We start from the raw sequence: 24,156 nt of genomic DNA, 5'->3' as shown, positions 1-24,156 counted from the left end.
CGATGTCATATCTAAAAATATATCATCATACTGAAGATCACCTAGGTTTTATTCTATGTTATTTTCTGGGAGTTTTATGGTTTTATGTTTTACACTTAGATCTATGATCTATTTTGAGTTAATTTTTTTCTGAGGAGATGTAAGGTCTGTATCTAGATTCACTTTTTGCATGTGGTTGTTTTGTTGGTCCAGTATCATTTGTTGATGAGACTATCTTTATTTTATTGCCTTGCCTTTCCTCAATAGTCAAAAATTAGGTGACTATGTTTATCTTAGTAATTGTTTCATATGAGTTTGAGAAAAATTTTTTTATCGAATATAGTGGTCTATAGATATCAATTAAATTTAGCTGATTCTTGGTGTTTTTGAGTTCAACAATATCTTTATTGATTCATGCCTGCAAGATTGGTGCATTTCTGAGAGATGTGTGTTGAAGTGTCCAAATATAATATTTTATTCATTTGTTTTCTCCTTGCAGTTTTATGTTATTACCTCTTGTAGTTTGATGCTCTGTTGGTAGGTACATATATACTTAGAATTTTTATGTTTTGGTGGAGAGTTGACTCCTTGATTGATTTCTATTTTAATGTAAAAAATCATTACATTTTAGGACAAACCTCACTTAGCCATGATGCATCATTTTTTATATTGTTGTACTTGGTTTGTTATTTTTGTAAATTATTACATTTGTGTTCATGAAAAAATATTTGTCTATGATTTTCTTTGCTTCTGTCTCTGTCTGATTTTGGTATGGCAATACTAAATTATTTAGTAATTATTTATTCCATTTCTGTATTAGGGATATGTTTTTATGTAATTACTATTTTTAAAACATTTATTACATTTTAAGAGTAATACTATTTAAGCTTGGGCATTCTATGTGAGAATATTTTATCTATACATTCAAATGCCTTTGTATAGGACTATTTATGTTAATTGTTTATTCTTAAATGAGCATTAGTAGTTTGCTTTTTCTAAGATATTTATTTACTTAACCTACGTTGAGAACTTATTGCTATAAAGTTTTCATAATATGACTACTATTCTTTTACTATTTATAGAATTCATAGTGATGTAACTTGTTTTTTTTACCTTTTAGTGTTGATCCATGTCATTTTTTTCTCTATCAGTCTACTTAGATGTCTAAAGATTTTATTAATATTTTCAACAAACTAGATTTCGAGTTTATTAATTTTCTATTAATATTCTGTGTTCTATTTTACTGATATTGACATTGATATTCATTAACTTTTACTTTCTTTAAATTATATTTGCTCTTTTTAAATGCTTAAATTAAAAGCAGAATTCATTAATTAGAGACCTTTATTCTTTTTTAATATAGATGTTTTGCATTACAGTTATCTATTATATATCATTCTAAAGACATCTCCTAAATTGTGATGTATTTAAATTCATTGTTTTTAGTTTCAAATTTCTACTTTGACCTATGTGAGATTTTGAATTGTATTATTTAATTTCCAAATATACAGGCAAATTCCAGATATCTCTTTTTAATGTTTGATTTAATACCATTGATGTCATAAAAATTACGAGAATCGAATCCTTCCTAATTGAATGTAACTTGCTATGTGCGAAAAAAACCAAAACATGCTGTAATTTAGTAAACATTTCACATGCATTTGAAAAGAAAGTATATTCTGCTGTTGAGTGTAGTGTTTTATTGTCACGTAGCTCAATTTCATTGACAGTGTTGTTCAAACTTTTATTTTTTCTAGATTCTTACTGATTCACTCTCTACTTGTTTAATTGAGAGAAGGCTAATGAAATTTCCAGTTATAATTGTGTTTTTGTTTATTCCTCCACCATTTTATAAGTTTTGTTTAATGTATTTTTAATTTCTTTTGTTAAATAAATATTTTGAGTCATCATTTCCACCAGATGAATTTAACCATGTTATCATTATGAAATGAACTTCTGTATCACTGGCAATATTCTTTACTAAAAAATCTACTCTGCTTTTAATGTAGCATTGTAGCTTTTCTTTGGTTAGTGCTAGTCTGATATTCGTTTTTTTAATCCTACTACTCTCAACTCTCAACTCATTTGTGTCTTCCTTTGGGTAGCAAAGTTGTATTTTTCTTAAATAATAGCATTTTCTAGAAACTTATTATTTCAAAATGCAGATAATTTCAATGTTGGAAAATTCATTATAATAAAAAATATGCCTGCCTATAACATCTACCCAGTGGTCCTAGATTTGACATCTGGAATTCCAGTGAAGTCTAATTCCTTTCTACTAAACAAATATTCTAGAAGTTAAAATATCACCATAGAAGTAAATGGTTAAAAAGACGATTGATTGATGGGTTGTTGAGGGAAAGTTAATATAAACAGCATATTAGGTAACAGTGTTTTAAACAATTTTAAGAATATTAGTTGTATTTGATTTTATAAGAACATGTCTTAATTTTTTAGAGATGCATGGTAAACCACTTAGTGGTAAAGTGTCATAACATTTCATATTTGCTTTACAATAGTAAAATAAAAAATAAAGTAAATATGACAATTAAAAACTTGTTTTTTATCTAACAGGCCTTCACTTTTACTGTTAGATAGAAATTTTTTTTAACTCATATAATATTTTATTCAAAAACACACTAAATTAAATAAATCATATTTCAATAGTTGAGTGTAAGAAAAAGACACACAACTCCAATTTACTCAATATAGCAGTTTCTTATCAGAAAATATCATGTGAAACAAATATAATTATACATTATATTAGCATTAATACAAAATGTTCTGCTTTGAATACATACGTCGTTTAAAAGAGCTGGACAAATGGTCTCTTACATAAATTACCAGTCCATTTTTCATATGTGCCATTTCTATTCTTTACAAAATATACTGGTTGTTCAGCCATTATTTTGTTCAGTCCTTTAGAAAAACTAAAGGTAGTTTTTCTGTGCTAAACTTTTTTCTTTAGTTCATTTTAAATGCACAATAATTATGAGTACACATTTGGCTAAAACAATCAATTTATAAAATAGTGCATAAAAGATAATAAAATACTCTATAGGCATGTCACCTTGAACAAGCCCGATCCTGTCTGATCTTGGAAGCTAAGCAGGGTTGGGCCTGCTTAGTATTTGGATGGGAAACCACCTAGGAAGATCAGGTTCCGTGGGCATAAAAAATATAAAAAATAAAAATAAAGGATTATAAACTGACAAGGTCCTTGCAATCTGTAAGGTCAACCAAGGGTTGCTTGCCTAAAATAAATAATAATAATAATAATAATAATAATAAATAATACAATAATTTTCTTAAATATAGATCCCTCATAATCTTCCTTAACTCACTATCACCCATTATATTCTATCACTGAAATGTGTTTTTATCTACAAAGTGTTTTAATTAACTTTCCAATTGTTGCTTGCTACCTGCATGAAGTGTGTGGTTGTTTAGTTGTTATACATTCAAATTTGTGATATTGTTTGTATTTAATAGTTGGAATAGTACTCATCATATTTTTTTCTAATTAGAGTTAATGTATTTTTTGCATTTAGTAGTTTTTAATTTAATACAAGAGATTTTCAGAAAAATTCAAAATTGTTGAGTGAGGTACAGGCATATTGTTAACTCTAGACATTGATCATTATAATATTCTATTATTTTTCTTTGTGTTTTTATTTTCTCTAAATAATTTTAGAAAGAATTATCACTGATTTTTCAATCGCCCTAATATAGGTTTGGTAATTCTTGCTCATTTATTAGCACATATATTACTTTCATTTTACTTTTTTTGTTATTGTTATTGTGAAGAGAATAATTTCTAACAGTTTATAGCTAGAATAAAGAAACTTAATCATTTTATTCACACTCATTAAAAAAAATTTCTTTCTTATTTAGTGTTAAATTTTATGGTTATTTCTCTCCTGAATTATATATCTGAAAATCACATTAAAAGCATTTTCTAATTTTTCAGCAATTATAACAAAGTTTAGACATTCTTAAAATCCAATGATGAATCAATAATGTAGTACAATAGAGCACAGAAAAAAACATGGGATACTTCTTAGAAGAAATTTAAATAACTAATAAAATTCTCATTTGTTTAATGTCCAAAGAACTACACATGTTAAAATTCATATATATACTGATGTTCATGTGGCATAGCAAAATAGATAACTTCTATATTTGTTGGTATTTTGATCGGTACAGCCTTTCTGAAAGGCAATTTGTAAATACAGATTAAGTACCTTAAAAACTTTATATTCTATGACAGTTAATTATTCCATTAATAGGACTCACTCGCATGAGTAGAAAATGAGAACAAATATTTTATTTTTATCATTATTTATAATAATATTTTATATTATTTTGATGAAAAAATTAAATATGATGGGTTATTATTTACTCAATATCATATTTTAATAATATTTAATTATATGTTCATGATCTACATGCTGCAATATAATATAAACCACCAAGGACACATGCAAGCTTGCATATCAATACACTACTATACAAGCAAATTGTCAAGATGCTTTGCCTACTATGTAGTTCTTATCTTACTAAAGATGTCTCAACACCAATATCTTACTAGCATCTGCCTTTCAATGGAGTAAATTATAAAAACATTCTATTATTTTAATGGGCTATGAAACACTTCAGGAAGACCTGGTATATACAAATAAACCTTACTAAATATTCATATTACAATTATATTTTATTGAGATTTGCTTGGTTAATTTTACACAGATGCAAAGTTAAGAAATTTTATGAATAACGGCATTGATGTTATTATGTTGGCTAAGTGGATATCTTATTTAATTTTATAGTCCCCAAAGTGCCTTATGAACTACCTGCTTTGTATGGATTTACAACTCTAAAGAGTGTTTTATAGTTTTTGAATATTATAATTTTCCTATTGTAAAATTTAGTCTATCTGAGTAAATTCTATATTTTTTTATCCCTATACATTTTCTCATCCTTTTTTAAAGAAGGTTACTAAATTTGTATTCAAGACCACGTTTCCAAGGGAATTAAAATCCTTACCATGGAAAATGACCTTCCTTCAACAATGCATTCATTAGGGTAGCACTATATTGCTAAGGAGTGATCTAATAGATTTTCATTTTAGTATAATAATTTTAAAAACATTTTTTAGGTTAAGATGCTCTTAAATTCTGAGGTTTTTTTCCAGTTTTAACAAAAATATGTGAATTGCTTTATATATATATGTATATGTGTATATATATACATATACATATATATATATGTATAACTTTTTGGTAATATAGACCCACATTAACGACTCAAAGAAATTTCTTAAAAACTGCACACAACTACTAGCAACACAGAACCAAGTTAGGTAATGTTTGTGTGTTTATTGCTCAAAAACTAAGTCAGAAAGAAAAAGCTGAGAACCACATAATTTCATTCATATGTGAGATATATAACTAAAAGCAACAAACAAAACAAATAAAGAGAGACTCCTGGGCATAGATAACAATTTAGTGGTTACCAGAGGGAAGTGGGGAGGAGGGAGATAGATGAGGATAAAGGAGGTCTAATATATGGTGATGGAAGGAAATCTAATTTTGGGTGGTAAACACACAATGCAATATGCATATGATGCATTATTAAATTGTATACTTGAAACCCATATAATTTTATCAACCAATTTCACCCCAAAAATAATAAAAATAAATAAATAAAAATAAGTAAACATGTATATTAAAAACTAGAACTTTATTTATTTTTTAATTTCTTAGGGCTCTACATAACTTAACCTCATAGAAAATAACCATGTAGTCTTTAAAGTGAATTATCTATTTCAATTCAATGATATTTATTTTTATCATTACATTGAAGTAGTAAAATAAAAATTATTGCCCTCACCATGAAACTCTTGTCTCAAGTTTGATTCCCATAAACATCTTTAGCATAAAGTTATAATAGATATTATTTTAATAATATAGAAAAAAATTATTAATTTCTAAATATGTGCTGGACATGCAACTCAGAAATTTGTTTTTACTGATTGCTTAGGATACTATTCTAGTTATATTAGTTATAGCTTAACTAATAACTCTGAGGCAGAGAAAGTAAGTATAAGCATACTAGTATATTAATATGGCAAATGAAAACTGTAAAAAGGTAAGAAGTCCCACTGCACTCTAAATGCACTCAAAATTTTCTTCTTTCATATACATTACTTAGTCTTTTAGATTTTTAATTTTAATAAAAAGCCAAAGGTTGTCAAATCCATATATAAGCAGTCTTAGAATTTTTTTTTCCTTTTTTTAAATTAAATTTATTGGGATGACATTGGTTAATAAAATTATGTAAGTTTCATGTATATAATTCAATAATAGGGAAGAGGTAGATATATAAGGTTAAAGAGGGGCACATATATGGTGACAGAAGCAAATTCTTAAAGTATGGTGGGAACCATTTACCCTTGTCTTAAGTCTAGGTAAGGGTCTTTAATAAAATTACTCAATTAGTTTAACATGGGCTTCCTAGATCTTGGGGAACTAGTGAGCTGACGTTGGACATGTCTAACAAATCTAAAGGATATATACATGTGGCTGCATACATTCTTTGAGACAAAATATTTGGGGTGGCATGTTCTCCAAGAGCTCATTTGGATAAGAGTGTCTTAGTGTTTTCTGTGCACCATATGTGGGCCATGTATACAAAAGAGAACTGGCCTGGGATTGTTTTATATTCCCTTCAAGAGGACTGCCTGCAGGGAAGATGAGATCAAACTAGGGTGTAGTCTTCACTTTCAGGTGTGAAAAAAGTCCATGTGGCCAGCCTGAGAAGAAGAATCTGTCTTCTCAATTAGTGGAACAGCTTGTGGGAGACCACCAGTGATAAAAGGGAAACTCATAATGTATCTCACAAGAAAGTAATCATTTTTAACCATATGTCACATATAAAGAATGTTAATGCCATCTCACAATATTGCTAATCAAGTATAGATGTTTTTGCCCCTTAATTTATAATTAAACTTTACTACTAAATGCACCTGAATCAGCCAAGAATTAGAAGACATTCAAGGTAGGAAAATAAAGAAAAAAGCATCAATGCAGAGTAGGCAACTTACTTAGAGCAATATAAGTAAGGGAAGGATGGAAACTACTTTAAATGAAGATTGAAGTTTTAATTATTTACTGGATATGTTAACTGTAGACTAATGTACTATTTTAAGATGTGAAGAATAAAATCTTTTAATTACCTAAGAGTTGTTAGAAGTCCTGTCGTCTGTCCTAATTTTTATTCATGTAAACATGTGGAGTGATGATTGAGTGAACAGTGGGGAAAATAGTTTTTTTTTTTCCTGTATATATCTAATAAACCTCAATTTGTATGTGAAACTTATATTTTCTTTCTCTTCTAATCAGGCATCTACCCTAATAGGAGCATATAACTATCCCCTTTTAATAAATGATGGAATTGAGGCATAATATAATTAATTAAACCAAGGATACAGAATTGACAAAGATCAGAGCAAGGATTCTAATCCACTATTCAATACAAATAAGCACAGCTTTGGACATTTTATTTGATAGATTTGCATGTGTGCTTTGCCTTTGAAATTGCTTTTTTATTACTATAAAAAAAGATTGTAGAGTACAGGTAAAGGGATAGGCTATAAATAGATACCTCTGAAATATGTCATTACAAGTATTATGAAACAGGTAGAGAAAAAGTCATTCTGTCCTTCTGTTTGTGTCTCTTTTTTTAAAAAATATATATATTTTTGTCTATTACTTTTTTAAAATCTAAAATTGATTTAGATAGTATACCATTCAAAACTATAATTCTACAAATTAAAAAATATCTACCACAGTCATTTTTTTAGTCAAAATAAATACACTTAAAACATGAAATTTCTTATAAAAATTAGGGTTAAAGTATAATACATTCTTAAATGCAATTCTATTTTAGATGGAAATATTTAATCCAGCTCTTCAGAATGGCATCGTTATTTCCACTTTTGGAGAGTGAAAGCAGTAATTCTATATAGTATTTTTTTTCTTTTCCAGTTTATTCATCCTTGTCAACATTTGATGTAGTGTGCATTATCCTAATTTTCTCAAAATTGTCTGTATTCTCGTAGTTTTTAATTTAAAATAAGGAGATTATCTTTCATAGTGAATTTTTACTTTATTCTAAATTTAATTTGATTTTGACAGATCATTTGAGAAGTCAGAAAGTTTAACACTGTAATAAAGGTACTAGTAGATATAGTTTTTGAAATTATTAAAAGGATTTCGGTTTGTCTAGCTATTTCAGATTTGGAGATACTTGCATTAAGTAAAAATTCCAACTGCCTGAATAATAATAATAATAATAAGAGAGGCAGTTTGGGGGGTAAAACTGCTATAGCAAGGAGTTGTTATTTCAGAGTTGATTTCAGAAGGACCAAGTTAGCTGTATGTTATAAATTACATGGAAGAGGACATTTGGTGTGGAAAATGTTCTGTTTCTTTATTTGAGTGACAGTTAAATAGAAGCTTGATTTATCAATATGCTTTAAAATTTACACATTTGTTTCATGGATTTTTATAAGAATGCTATTTTTCATATGCATACATATATTTGTATATATATAAATTGTGGGAGAAAACAAGGATATTAGAAAAATGTACATATGAAAGTAATTTGAGGGGATATGATAAAAATGGTGAACAAGAAAAGGTAAAATGATAAATTCAATGAAAGTTAATTTAAAAATGTTATTTCAGGGCAAGAGTACCATTTCTTTCAACCTCTTAACTAGAGCAGGGTGAACATATCCAAAGTTTGTTATATAAGTTTATTATATATGTTGCCATTAGAAATGTTATATATAAAGGCCCCAGACATATTCTTTGTAAAGTAGTATTTTTACAATATCATTTTTACATGTAATACTTCACTATTTGTTAGTACATTGAATTATTTATGATGTTACAAAATTTTTGTCATTAAAATTTATATGCATTTTTAAAATATAGCTATAAAGAAATTAAATGCATTAAATACAAGAACAGAAGCCATATTCATAGTCAAATTATGTGCCTGTTTCTTCTCATAAATAATATTTTTATCAATATAATGTATGTAATTATTTTAGATACATGATATAAAATTATATAATAAATTTTAGAACATTGGCAGAACTTTGCTTAAAAATTCTTATTCATTTGAATATTTAGCTCATCAGAGGTTAAATTTCAATGAAAAATATTTTATATAATTTTGGACATTATATTTTATATTACTAGGGATCACCAGATTTCTTTTGATTTTTCAACATTGAGACTCACAATACTAATATATGTGTGTGTATATATATATATATAATATATGTGTGTATATATATATATAAAAACTATATATATATATAGTTTTTTTATTGCCTGTCACTTGCATTGATGTCATTATTTGTGGTAATATTTGTAAATAAATCTATATTCATTCTATTTATATGTAAGAAATACATTGAAAATTATATTGAAAAATCAGTCATTTTAATGTATTTGGGATTAATGACAGTCTAGAACAGAGTAACCAGTCTGATTATACAGAAATTACTTGATAAGTAAAGAAAGGTTAAAGCTAATATGATGATCAATGCCTTAATTTCACATAGATAATAACAACAGTAATAATAGTGGTGGTAATCATAATATCGAATACTTATTCTGGGCAGCAATAATACCAATTTTATCTCAATTATTTATGAAACAATTTGATTAGAAGAAGCTATTGTAACAAAGTGAGAGAAATGTAGCTGGCTGCCAGACATGTCCCCCAAGATCACAGGAATGGTTAATTTGCCACTACCCAAATTAGTCTAGGCCAAAATGAATTCAACTATTAGGATAAGTCAATCTCCTGTGGGCAGACTTTTATATAGCTATATATAGTTTGACTAACACAAACCAATATAAAAAATAAAAATCTAATAAGCTAATATATGATAAGAAAAAAAGACTATTAGAAAATAAGAAATCTAATTAGTTCTTTATCAGCAAACTAAAGGAGAACTTAAAAGCAAAGTTGAACAAGAAATTTAAATTATGGGAGTTGGTTTCATATTTTTTTATAGCACTTGATATAGAACAATAAATAAAAAATGTTATTGTTTTAAAATACAGTGTATTAATAGAAAATTTTAAGTATAGGAAGACCAACAGATCAGATGATTACCATTAAAAAGACAGTTTATTACTCATAGTTCCCACAAAAGGAAGAAATGTCATGCTGAGCGCCACTTAGGACAACACTGAAGTTGGTGGCAAACGGGTAGAGTTAACTGTGGGCAAGAGTGTTTACTGTGATTTTCAAAGGAATGGATAGTCAAGACAAGGTAAACAGACTTAGGATTGGCTCCTTTAAATAATTTCAGTCGACTAAAGGGCATAGGGTCTGTTTCTGGTTATCTGTGCCCTGAGATAATTAAGAAAGGTATAGTATCGTGGCCCAGAGAGTAAGAACCCAACAAGGGAAGTGGGTTGGGGTATAGACTCTGGATTGGTTATATTTGAAAAGTACATCCTCAGGCAGAGGATGCTTCCTGAAGACTAGAATGACAAAGGAAGTATGATGCCAAGATATGGAGACTCGAGTATATTATTGGATTGTCCAGGCATGTGTAGATTTTGCTTGTAAGATACATTGTAAAGTATCGAGTTTACAGAAACTAGAAACATAGTTAAAACAATTTGTACAGTTGGAATGAATATATTAATTTTTGATGAACATATCATACACTGGCTAGACATTGCCAAAGTGTCCCCCATGAATCAATGTTTTTAAATTTCTGTTTCCATGTCTGCTCCATCCCTTTGAGAAAAAAATATTTCTGTCTTCATTTTTTTTCCCCATATTTAAAGGTTGGCTTAGAATACTTGATTTAAGATCACCTCTGATTCATTATATTACTGTCAACAGTTTATTCAAAAGGCAACTCACTATGTTTAATAATTTGCTCAAACTAAGTGGTAGTAATTCAAGCCCAAGTATGATCAATCCCAGACCATACTTTACATTTCTTATAAATGTTATCTTTTCTTGATTGCTCTTTTTATGCAAGGTCATATTACTCTGTTTTAACCAATTGTAAAATGCCCATAAATTCCAGGTACAAGTAAGAATACATATATTTTATTTTCATTTTTATTATGATTTACAATTCTCCCTCTTGAGATTCTTTTCCACATAGACTCATCTTGAGTTATCCAAAATCTTTGGGTGTACATTAAATCCAAAGTGGGGTATGAACTCCAGAGATATCAGACTTGAAGACATTAGAGTTGAATTAGCAGATCTGAATTTTTTTTTTAAATTTCGTTTTGTTTTATTCTACCTTGTTTTTGTTCTTCATTGCGACATGGTATCAGTACTGAAGTTCAGACTGCTAAAGTCTTATGAATGATTTTCTTCTCTGAAGTAATATTAGCATAGGCTATATCTCATCTGCAGTGGGCCCATAAAAACTCAATTGGATATTAACATTTGTTCAAACAACATGTATCCAACTATCTCGGTTCTGATGTGATTCAGCCACAGTCACACACTTCGAGAATCAGCCTTCTTTTATAAAAGCTGTATATTGTTTTTTTCTTTTTCTTTTTTTTTCTTGGAATAGATTTCTTCTTTCTGTAAAAAATAATGGGGGGAATTCTCCATTGGTCCCTGTTATTTCTGGTATTTCTTCTAAACTATGCTGAATTGCCTGGAACTGCCTAACTTTAGATTTCAGCAGTAAATGAGGTATTTGACAGTTTCTTCTAAAGTTAGATGTACATAACCTAGAAATTCCACTCTTGGTCATTTTTTTAACAGAGAAATAAAACATGTATCTACGAAAAAAATTTACAGAAAAACTTAAAGCAGCTTTATTCAAAATAGTCAAAAACTAAAACTGACACAAATGTTCATTAACAAGTGAAGGGATTTGGAAAACTAGGGCTTGAGTAATCAGTGAAAAGAAACAAACTACCAATACATGCAACACCACAAATTTATCTCAAGGATATTTTGTTGAACAAAAGAGAAGATGCTGTAAAATTTAATTCACTGTACATGAGATTTCAGGGCAGGATAAATTATTCTATAGTGAGTAAAAACAAATCAGTTTTTTCTTAGACCAGTTGAGAGGGGGTAAGTTTTTACCTAAAAATGGTAAAGAAGACCATTTTGGAATTATGAAATGTCTTATATTGATATTAGTGGTGGTTGTATGGGTGTATAAATTTGTTCATATATACTGAGGTATATCTTTCAAATGGATGTAATTGATTTTATATAATTACTAATTCAATAAAACAGTATAAAATAACATAACACATTGAAAAATCAATTCAGGATAATAAGTATTAATTTGGATGTAAAATGAATCAAGATAAAAAATGTTAAACTCCTTAATAGTTTTTATCTACTTCTATTTCTGAAATTTTAAATTATTTTCAAAATTATTTGTCTCATATATTTGAATTTTATTTTTTTTTATTAGCATTGGAATACAATATTAAATCAGTTTCAGGTGTGCCACATAGTAATTTAAGGTATGATGCGACAATCATAATAAGTCTAGTAACCATTTGTCACCACACAAAGTTATTACAATATCATTAACTATATTCCCCGTATTGTACATTGTATTCCATGGCTCTTATTTCTCACGTCTTTCACTTATCTCTCCACTTCTTTCACTCTGGCAAACATCAGTCTATGCTCTGTATCTATGAGTCTGCTCTGTTTTTCTGTTTCATTTCCTCTTGTTTATTTTGTTTTGTGCTTTAGATTCTATATATGAGTGAAATCATGATATTTGTGTTTATTGTCTGACTTGTTTTATTTAGCACAATACTCTCTAGGTCCATCCAGGTTGTTGCAAATGGCAAGATTTCATTATTTTTATTGCTGAACACATCCTTTTTATCCATTTGTTACCATTGGGGGAGATCTGAACCCTGGCTTTACCTGGGTAACATTGGGGATTCTCAACTTTTTTTGCTGTTGCAGAGATAATTCCAGCACAGCAAGTTATGAGATGTAAGATTTATAAAAGGCACATTTTGAGGTAGAAATGGGTCATGCCTAAACTGGCTAACCACATGGAAATAAATGCACTCTACATGAGGAGCGGATTACAGTAAGGAGAGCTATAACCCCATGAAAGGGGGAGGTCTACATTACATTAAGGCCACAATAAATGGTTACAAAAGCATTCCTAAGTGATTGACACATGAGGTCATTTTGACTGATGCTTGGCTGCTATATAATACTCTGCCTACTGCACATGTGCTTACCTAGAATGCAGTCTGTTATAATTAAATTCATGAACTTCCAAGCATAAGCATGATATTATAATGATGGTATAATGAGGCTGATGTCGTGGGCAGGTTAGGTTACTACAATCTTGGAGTGTCTGTGGCTGGATTAAACCAGCTATAGGCTTACAGCACGCCAGTCCTTTGTCTTTCAGGATGTAGGAGTGTTTCTTTAACTACAAATGAGCTGTTCTTTGGACAGTCTCTAGGCTATTTCTGGACTTGATTTCTGTTCCTTTGCTCTCCTGTCGCTCATGTCTGACTAATTACCTAATACATTCATCCATGGATAGATACCAATATTACATCTATATTTTGGCTATTGTAGATAATACTGAAATGAACATAGGAGTGCATGTATCTTTTTGAATTAATGTTTTCATTTTCTTTGGATAATGTATATAAATATACCTTAATTTCTATGGTTAATGTTGACTACTATTGAAATATCAGAATTAAATATACTTAACAAGAATTAAGTTGTGTAGTTAAAACACATTTATATTCTCAATATATTAGTATTCATCCTTTTAGTTAGTATATCACTGAAACAAACAAAAAATTCAAAGTAACTCATTTCCACATTTCAGCTTTAAATTAAGAATTTATTTGATTTTCATTCATTATGGACATTTCCCAGCATTAGTTCTTTAGATAAAAATGACAATCTATAAATTTTAATTTACTTACCCAGAGTTTATTTTATTCCTAAAAATATGGTAATTAGGAGTTAAACACTCAATAGTTTAATTTTTTAAATAATTATACAAACTATTTTTCCTCTCTATTTTCCAGCATGGTACATTCATAAAAGCTCTTAGAAAATACCATAGCATGAATTAGAGCTTAGTAAATTAGGAAAAATTAAGTTAAAGATATTAAAAATTTTCAAGAAACATATTTTCTAAACTTTAAATGTGTATACCTATTTTTCCTCTCTAAATTTTGCTATAAAATTCTTACACCCATTTTATATTTTCTTGATAATAAAAATAAATAAATGATAATAAAAATGAACCCAAAATGCCAAACTTAGAAAATAAAATCTATTTAACATAAAACGTATTCAAATTGTACTTATGCAACTTAATATTATTAATGCAATTTTAAATTCTGATTTAAATAGTATCGATGTTATAAATAAATGAATTATGCCTATAGGATTTCACTGGTGCTATATAACTTAAAATTATTTCTGGAGGTCAAATCATCAAGTGGCATTAAATAAGAATATCATCAATATAATATTTAAATTTTGTCGCCAATTTAGGTTAATTGATGTAAGCATAATTTGGATATATGCAATGAATTAAAAGTAGTATTACTTTCTTATTTCAAATAGCAGAGCCAATAAATGGCTAATGGCTTCTTGACATAATATTCTAACAGATGTCCAGATTTTGTGGACAGTAAGTATTTATGTAAAATAACACATTACTCATATACAAAAATATATTTTAAAGAACTAGAAAATTATCCCTTTTATAGTTTAAATATTTCTCCTACTATATCATATACATTAATGGAATCCAAATAAATTTGGGATTTGTCTTAGTCCTACAATTTTAGCTCAATGTAGCTTTTAAGGAAATGACTCTTCTTATTGAATTATACAAATTTATACAAAGATTAATAAGTAGTTGAAAATAAATCTAAATAAATATTCAATAAGATTAAATAATGTCTAACATAATTAGACATGATGATTTATAGGAAATAACTTTGATTATAAGATTCAGTTTCTATTTAAACCAGAAAACAATCTTTATTTTCTTTATCTTTAATAATTTAGAAATATATACATGTATATAAGTCTATATCCACTCACACATGCTATTCCAAAGAAACTGAAGGTAATATTTAAATTTCAATATTTAGAGAGCAAATAGGCTCATGAAATCAAGATAAATTATTAAAAATAGCATTTATTGGGTCACACCAATAATTTTATTTAAAAAGTATTCTGTGTAGTATAATTCTTCTTTTTATATATATATCACTGATTTTAAGCTTAAGGAACAATGTTGATACTTTTTCTTTATTGACACCTGAGAATAGATGACATTATGTCTAAAAATTCCCCCCACATAGACACACTCTCTTTTCTTTGAACACTTTTAATTTCTTTATGTGTATTGGTATTACTCTTATGCTGAGTATTTTATATGTAGAAATGTGTAAGAATACATTTAGCTTGCTTCCTGGAGGCAGGTGTATTTCTAACATCTGTCAAATCTTCTAGAAGGGAAATATCTATAACGTCTCTTCTGTCTGAATCTTCAATCTGACATCTCCTTCTCAGGGAACTGATCAGGCTATATCCCAAGAAATGGATGTGGCCAGATTTGTGCAAGAAGATGTTTCTTCTAGGTGTTAGTGTATCTGCAGAATTTGTCCTCAATGATAGGATGACTGGACTGGTCATCTAGTCATCTTAGAAAACTAAGTATATCAGTCTGTGTTCAATCAGTAATTCAGAGGAAGTTTAATATGAAGAGTTATTAAGCCATGATAGGAGAATAACTACAAAGATGGAAAGAGTCTCTCAAGGGAATTCTAGGTCTAAGGGAAGAATTCCTAAGAAAGGGCAAACTTGGAATTGGTTTTAGACTTTGTGGGAAAAGGTGCAGTTGTAGCCCTCTGCATGGTGGAGCTGTTCAGTGTGCAACTGGCTCATAGTTACTGGGCAAGAAGGAAAAATCTGTCAGGACTCAGGTGAGCCAAGCCAGTGGTCAGTATGCAGAGGGAGTGAGGATGCCACAGTGGATTCCAAGGCCAGTGTATTGGGTAACTGTGTTGAGAATACCACAAAGACAAAGCCCCAGGGCACAGGACAGCTGGGACTGGTAAGTGAGCATGCAGAATGTGTTTATGCACTGCTACAGGTACTGATGAAACTGGGAGTTTGATAGATCTCGCTCTGTAAGAATCTAGCACACTTCTATCTATGGGTAGGCATATGTCAGCTTGGGCCTGCAGCAGATCAACGCCATTGTGCAGAATGAAGGTCAAGAGGAGGTCTTGCTAAATGACAGGTCCCTGCAGGGCCTCCGAAGTGCACACACATGAAGTGATGAGAAGGTGCAAGGAGCAAGGACCTGGTTTCGATCTTTCTCAATATCTCTCCCTCTCTTTTTCTTTCTTCTTCCTCACCTATTCCTCCTCTACCTCTTCCCCACTCCCCGTGTTTGCTGTATACATATTTTCCCTTGTTTTTCTCCATTCTGACAAATGCCACAACCATTGAGCTCCTTTTCTAGGATTACAGCAAAGTTTCCTGGATTTGTTTTTAATATTTTGAGCCCACATATAAGATTTTATTAGGTATCAAAGAACTTGTTTTCTCTGAGAATGAGATGGAAAGAGGCAGCAAATTTCAAAAGCAATGACTGTGTAGGACTTAGGAATAGGAGTTTCCCAGCTCTCAAAAGTTACGAGATCCAAATGCATGATTCTATGGCTAGGTGAGAGAATGAAGTTGTCTGTAGAAATTTAGATAGACAAGATAACAGAGTTCTTTATCCAATTTTCATGATGCTAAATAAACCTCTAGTATTCTGATCAGTTCTTGGGAGGATGAAAGTGGCCTCATCAATAACCAAGATAAAATATTTTAAAAACCTGACAGAAAAATGGATTTTGAGTCAGAACTATTCTGATTGAGAAAAAAATTAAATTATATTCTTTACATACTTGAATTCATGAACCGAGTTTGACACATTCTATGTCTTTCTAGATATCTGTACTCTGTGATACTTGAGGTAGGAATTTCTAAGACTTGTAAAGATGCATATATTTATCTATTTATGCCTTGAACTCCTTTTCCTGAGACATTGTATAAAAAATGAAGGATAAAAATTAAAAAAAAAATAAGGCTCTCAAGGTAATTACAATATAGAAGGGAAAATATTAAGTCAGAAAATGATAATATATATGTGAATATATATGTATATATAGATACATATAATTATATACATTGTGTATAATACACATTAACACACACACACACACACACACACACACACTTGTACACACATACCACAACACAAGACCTCTGGGTCAGAAACAGAATATATTCCTTACAATAAAAATTAGCAAGCAAAGCAGCATCTCAGATCAGTTCTCATGTTTCAGTCCCCACAGGATGATACTATGAGGGCCAGATATTTTCTGTGCATGCAACAGGGCATATTATAGGAAGGGAATCCAGGATTTTAAGAGATTATAATTTTTTACAGGACTGTTGGTACATCTACGCATTTTTTTTTTCCATTGAGACAGAGAGAGAGACAGACAGACAGACAGACAGAGAGAACAGATCACCTCTGGGGGAGATATAGGAGTCATCTCTAAGTTTATTATAATAGAACATAGGTTAATATCTCTGGGAAAAAAAAGAGATGATTTATCTTGAGAGCCTTGGAACATCTCTAGGTAGGTATGTCTCTCTGGAGGGATTATACTAACTCTAGCTTACAAGGATGTTTGCTATTGAAATGTGGCATTTGCTTAGAAGGCCTGAACTATTAGAATTCCATGAGAAATCCATGGGAAAATTATCTCTCAACAGAAAATCAACAGGTAAATCTTGTTAGAAATGCAAACACAAAAATATTCACAAATTGAAGCTCTTAAATCACTTATATGTGACTTGATGTTTGGTGAGGAGGTGTAAGAATTGAGTTTCGTCAGAGTTTTGGAAGCATAGTTATTCAAAGTATTGAAAAATAAACAGGAATAATGTGATAAAAGGTGAGGTTAGAAGTGTTGATGTGTGCCAAATATTGTAGGCCATTGTAGGTCTTCAAAATATTCTGGTATTAAAAAAGAAAAAAAAAACTGGGCGATATTAAATGATTTTTAATGTTAGTATATATTTATCAAATAAGACTTATTAAAAGAGCACTTAAGCTAAAATAAAGAATTTGTGTCTTTTGAATTGATCAAAAGTGAGTATGAGAAAACCAGTTCAATCTAAGTAAGAATATGAATATATTCTAGATCAAGGTAGAGACCACTTGGAGTAGGCTGGTAACTCTGGAGATGAATTACTTTTCTCAAACTCAGGCATAGAAATTGTACAAAATCTAGTATGGTGGTAATTTTCAATTTTCAATATATACATTATCTTTCCAGAACATGTGACTTTTTCTTTCTGTTGTGATGGTCACAATTATATATAATAACCAAAATCTCAACTGTAAGGCACTTGGATATGTTATAGGAGAGGAGGAAATCAAAACAGAAGGCATAAAGGGGTAGGTGAGAAAAGCCAAGTGGGGTACAGTAACGATCCATTACAACTAAGTGAGCTCACTGGACCCAGAAAATCAGTCATCATTTCATCTGGATGATGAATGTGCTGAATAAGTTTTGCTATCAATCATTTAGAAATTGAGGAGTTTGTAAATATGCTGAGAAAGTTTTGGTTCCATTAGATTCATTCAGTTTGAAGCAGGGAGTCAGTGACTACTGGAGCGTATGTACAGGAGTCATCAGGTCCTCCAGGAAAAATGGTTAGTGGATGATGTAGATTTTGATGTCCCTGATAAATACTGACCTTTGCCATAGGGTTTTTGCATTGATAGAATGGAAGTACACACTAGGAACCAGAGAGCCAACCTACATGTCACAGATTACCCAAAAAAGACTGCAAAAATATCATTGTAAAATTCATTAAGTTCTCGAAGGAGGTTTTTATGTTCAGAAGATTATTTAGAGTTCACTTTGTTTTCAAAAATAGTATTACATTTATTAAAATTATAAATACTAATCTGATTCTCCCTTAAGCTGTTAAGCTCTACATATGAAACATATTTCTAACTATAGTAAAGTTTTACTACATATTTTAATAGGCCCTTGCATAGTGTTTGGTCTCAATTATAAACTTAGTTAATTAAATACCTTAAAATATTAAACAGCATTCATAAATTTAATATATTCAATTAAATTTTAAGTATTTAAATTGTCTAATTAACAAATAAAACCTTTCTGAATACTTAAATAACTCATATAAATTTAATATAAGCTAAACCATAAGTTTTCTTAAATTTTATGTTGACTATAAAATTAGTAAATCTGTATTAATTTCTCAATTACAGTTATTAAACTTAGAATTATAAGATTATTCAGTTTGACAGTAAAAAATGTCAAAAATTTTGAAATAAATCACAAATGCTTAAGTAGAAAGTATACTTGATTTGTAAACTTAACCAAAAATACTAACACTCAAGTTTTATTTTAATTAATTTCCATGCCAAATTCTAAATCTTCCAGGAATTAATAATACCGACTCATTAACAAAATTATGATCCTAGAATCTTTTGGCCTCCTCAAATAAAATTTGAGGGCTTCCTGAAATTCTTTATTATTCAGAGATTTCATCTGGACCATAATTTCTAATTATAAACATCAATATAATTTTTCTCATGATCTTAACTGCCACGCTGAGCCACTTAGAGTCATCATATCATGGAGTAAAAATCATAAAGGAGTGGTCACATCCCCATATTTAAGTTATCATTACCTAATTTTCAAATCAAATCAGGGTCTGTAAATCTAACCCTGTTGTCTCTACTACGTGATCGGATTTAGATAATGTATTTATGCTTCATTAATTGTTTTGTCATTTTGCCTAAGTCTTATAAATGTTAAAATAATATCCAGTTGAATTCTGTATGTTTTCCAAAGCTTTATCTAGCTTTGTGGTTATAATATCTAAGGCCATTTTCCTGAAAGAAAACTTACTCAAGAGTTTATGCTACACATTGATAATCTATGATTTGGAAAAAAAATCTTAAAATCCACAGGCCCCTCGCTTCTCGATGCTACTGCAGCACCAAGCTTTTACTACAGTGCCATAGAGACCAGAGAACTAAAGCATAGGCTGAGGATCTCCAAATTTCCAGTGCCTATTCCTTTCCTTTCCTGGTCCGATAGGAAACTGACAATATCCATCCCTCAAAGATGTATTACTAAATGTTAAAATTGTCTAGACATTGATTTTTAAAAAGTAGTACAGTAAAGAAAAGCAAATAATTTTGAAATAAGCATTTCTGGTCTGGAGAGAGTAGTGGTCAAGGCTCTTGAAATAGATTTTCTGTGTTCAAATCTTGACTCTGGTAATTACTAGCTATATAATAAAGAATAGTTATATGATAAACTAACTCATCTGAGGAACATTGATTAGCTAACTGTTTCAGTTTTCACATCTTTGAAATGGAATATAATAGTGTCTCCTGAATAGAGTGTAATGAGGATTACACTTGGGTTGATTTAATTTAAAAGTAATTATAAGCTCACAGACCACATTCTACAACTTAGATTCAAATCACTAAAGGTGGGGACCTAGATAATACTGAGAAACAAATGAGAATAGTGACTGGTAAGTGCTTATAATATTTTATTATTATTGTGTAGCTCTAGACAAATTTGCCTCTGGACTTTGGCTTAGTCATCAGTAATACATGCAAGTGGAAAATAATTCCAACTAATAGTTATTTCTTTCACACCCTAACAAGTAGGCTTTGGACAAAATCTGATATTGTACTCTAAATTGGCTTGCAACCCTTTTTCTTTTTCTACTCTCCTGCCCATCCTCTGGATTATTTCTTACATTGTGTATGTGTGCGTTACAGACATAGCCTTTATAAGTAAGTCAACAAGAATAATCATTTATATGTTGCTTTCCATGAGAGCATATTTTAAGTCTTTCAGAATCTCTAGGATGCAGCCAGAAACTTTCCTTGGGTATTTGGATGACTATGGAATCAGAATAAGTAATAACTGTGCCATGTACTAGGTATGAAGTGGGTACAAGAAGGTATCCTTCAATACTCAGCATAGATTTTATCGTTTGTGATAATGATGAATTCTTCATTTATTCCTTGCTCTTGCTCTTCTAATTCCACTGTTATCATGATTTGCATAGGAATATTCATTTATATTTTTATGACACTCTGTTCTCCTTGTGGAACTATCAAATTCTGAGCCTCTGGATTAAGGAATTTAAGAAGGATTGCTGCCTCCAAGTGCTAAGATAGTGTCCCAAACCTCTCCATGTACACATTGTCAGTGCTCCCCTCCAGCTCATTGGCCTTTCTCAGTATGAAGGAGAGTCTTCTCTCTGGTCTGGAGGAGTACTCTATGATAATCAGATCACGATGTTTACACTGTTGTGCCTAAGCGGATGCCTCATCTTCTATCACTTTCTCAATGGATAAATCCCACTATTTTTATATATCTTAATGCCAGATCCCCATCATTAGTCTACAGCTTTTCACCTTATTAGACATACACTATTTGGTAAATTGTTCAATAATCCATGTTTTTGGGTGGCCCCCACCCATACTCACTCTTGGTCTGACTATTTGTCTTGTGTTTTTGTTGTTGTTGTTTAATGGAACAGTAGCAATCTTGATATAATCGAAGACTTGTAAGTGCTTTAGCTTGGAATTTTGCCTTTTCTGGAACCCTGTAGTCATAACTATGTGAACAATTACAGCTTAATCTGCAAAAGAATAAAAGCAGGCATTTCAGTTAACCCAGTCATTTCAACCAAACATCAAAGACTGAGGCCATTGATATCAGTTGTATGCAAACACATGAATGAGATCAGAAAAATTGTCTGGCTAAGCTCAGTGCAAATTGTAAATTCACAGTCATGATTGAAATTAATATTGGAATTTTTAAGCCATTAAGTTTAAAATTGTTTTATTATATGGGTATTAATATCAGATTCAAAGTAATATGTTTCATTACTCTTATTACCTACTGATATAGATAGTACCTACCTGCTAATTAGATATTACTCCCTAACTTCGCTGTGTGCAAGATGAGATACTCCTTATCTTCCTTCTTGTTTCCAATTCTCAAATTGTTCAAGGACAGCTAAAATTCTTTTCTTGCCATTAAAAATTAGGAAGTAAAATCATGGTATCTTTAGCAGCATCTTATGCCTAGACCAAGAAGCCCAAATTAGAGCTCTACTGCCTTTTGGGTTAATAACCCCACCATGGCTCATGAATATTACATCTCTCCATTTTGAGTTCTGTTCTTGGGTCCTTACCTATTGTTTGATTCTATAATCTTAAGCCTGGGTTGGCAAACGTTTTCTGTAAAGGGATAGGTAGTAAATATTTTAGAATTTTGAGATCCATGTAATCTCAGTCACAACTATTCAACTCTGCCACTGTAGCACAAAAAATCCATATATACTATGTAATAAAAGAATATGGCTATGTTCCAATATGACTTTATTTACAAAAGTGAGTAATGAGCAAGGTTTACTCTACAAACCATAATCTGCCAAACCTTGACCTAAACCATGAATATTTCCATATCTTCCTAATAGCCTTTCTTAATTTTGACAAGATCATTATTCCCAGGGTGAGGTTCACATGCTTCTGCATCTGTTTGGAGGGGAATAGTATGAGAGTCATCAACCTCTAACAGTAAGATATTTGCTAGTTAGGCCTAGCATAGGTGGGTTCCAGCAGTACTTGTTAGATATTCTAAAACCTGCTCCAGCAATTCCTCACTATCCATAATACAGATTTCCACTCTCATTCCCCAAACAGAAGCATCGTCATTTTCTCAGGCTATTCAAGAACATATTGTTTTCTCAGTGTTTTTTCCTTGCTCAAGGGCCAAAAACACATTAAGCCCAGATAAAATTCTTTCCTCATGTTTTGCTCCACACATCTTCTCAAGAATGGGTCCGATAGTGTTCTACAACCCACCTGCCTTTCTCTGATAATTGAATTCCTATAACATTTCCCTAGCATGTTTAAGCTCAATCATCTTTCCCTGGACATTATTTGACACCCTCTGTTAAAACCTTGCACATCCATTCAGCCGTGTCCAGCACAGGTTGCATTGCTTTTCCTTTTATTAACTGATTATTGCAGAGTAAGTGAGTCCAGAACTTGCATTTTCTGACTCCACCCATCCAATTCATTCCACCTATTTCTTACTGGGCTTCTTTTTTAAAAAAACAAAACAAAAAACAAAACAACAACAACAACAACAATATATATATATATATACATATACATATACACACTATATATATACACATACACTTCTTTCCTCATGTTTAACTCCACACATCTTCTCAAGGATAGGCCCAATAAGTGTTAAAGATATATAACACACAGACACACAGATGTATAGATATAGATATAGATATAGATATAGATATAGATATAGATTAGACATAAATATAGATTAGATATAGATAGATATAGATATAGATATAGATAGATATAGATATTTGATAATTGAATTCATACAGATCTTTAGATAGTTAGTAGATAACACTCCTCAGTTCACAAGGCTATTTCTACCAGGAAAGCTTAATTTCAGCCTTTTGATGGAAGAAACTTCTTGAACTTTATATTTGTCCAGTATCTCCAACTATCTATCTCCTGATAGTTACACTCTATATTATGTTTGCTGGCCTTGGACCTAATTCCTTTCCTCTGTACTTTTCTATTAAGCTTACATGACACCATAGAGCAATATTGTCTCATTGCCATTCAGGCTTAGTCAGTACCTTGTGCAATGAGACTGTATTCTACATCAATAACTCTGTTCCTGTGTCCTGAATCATCTTGAGGACATACAAGTAGAGTCATTTACCATAAATTCCAATTCTTAATTGCAACTATAAATGAACAAATTGATGATAAATGAATGATATATAACATATGCTTCTGCTCTTAGGAGGACTTTAGTTTATGGTAACATTGTAAGTTTGTTCTAGATATCCTTCTCTTCTAGTGTCTATCCTTTTTCCTTCCCCTTGCCTTCCTTTGAATTTGCAGCTCCATTTTGCTAAGGTTCTGCATGT

The 24,156-nt window shown here is 30.5% G+C and overlaps 1 pseudogene; it reads left to right on the top strand.

Annotated features, from left to right (window-relative positions):
- Window positions 1-3,032: 3,032 nt before the first annotated feature.
- Window positions 3,033-3,151, top strand: LOC118602182 (annotated as a pseudogene).
- The last annotated feature ends 21,005 nt before the right edge of the window (window positions 3,152-24,156 follow it).

The sequence above is a fragment of the Rousettus aegyptiacus genome, unplaced genomic scaffold (genome assembly GCF_014176215.1).
Source record: "Rousettus aegyptiacus isolate mRouAeg1 unplaced genomic scaffold, mRouAeg1.p scaffold_m13_p_4, whole genome shotgun sequence".
NCBI classification, from domain to species: Eukaryota; Metazoa; Chordata; class Mammalia; order Chiroptera; family Pteropodidae; genus Rousettus; species Rousettus aegyptiacus.
This window is presented reverse-complemented; position numbering and strand designations above follow the sequence as displayed.